Source organism: Bison bison, unplaced genomic scaffold, assembly GCF_000754665.1.
Source record: "Bison bison bison isolate TAMUID 2011002044 unplaced genomic scaffold, Bison_UMD1.0 scf7180017864142, whole genome shotgun sequence".
NCBI lineage: Eukaryota > Metazoa > Chordata > Mammalia > Artiodactyla > Bovidae > Bison > Bison bison.
Window position 1 is genome coordinate 822,581 of NW_011494714.1, and position 647 is coordinate 823,227.

At 46.5% G+C, this 647-nt stretch overlaps 1 protein-coding gene across 1 annotated transcript in view; it reads right to left on the reverse strand.

The window, feature by feature from the left end:
- Window positions 1-647, reverse strand: part of SNX1 (sorting nexin 1) — a 37,437-nt gene that overhangs the window by 34,113 nt on the left and 2,677 nt on the right. The gene's annotated exons all lie outside the window — the stretch shown is intronic.

A 647-nucleotide genomic window follows, 5' to 3' on the forward strand; every position in this document is an offset into this window, starting at 1 on the left:
ATAGCGTATAAAAAAGCAGAGACATTACTTTGCCAACAAAGGTCCATCTAGTCAAGGCTATGGTTTTTCCAGTGGTCATGTTTGATGTGAGAGTTGGACTGTGAAGAAAGCTGAGAGCCGAAGAATTGATGCTTTTGAACTGTGGTGTTGGAGAAGACTCTTGAGAGTCCCTTGGACTGCAAGGAGATCCAACCAGTCCATTCTAAAGGAGATCTGTCCTAGGTGTTCTTCGGAAGGACTGATGCTAAAGCTGAAACTCCAATACTTTGGCCACCTGATGCGAAGAGTTGACTCATTTGAAAAGACCCTGATGCTGGGAGGGATTGGGGGCAGGAGGAGAAGGGGATGACAGAGGATGAGATGGCTGGATGGCATCACCAACTCGATGGACATGAGTTTGAGTAAACTCTGGGAGTTGGTGATGAACAAGGAGGCCTGGTGTGCTGTGATTCATGGTGTTGCAAAGAGTCGGACACAACTGAGCGACTGAACTGAACTGAACTGAACTGAACTTACAGATCTGTCTAGTCAAGGCTATGGTTTTCCAGTGGTCATGTATGGATGTGAGAGTTGGACCATAAAGAAAGCTGAGCGCTGAAGAATTGATGCTTTTGAACTGTGGTGCTGGAGAAGACTCTTGAGAGTCC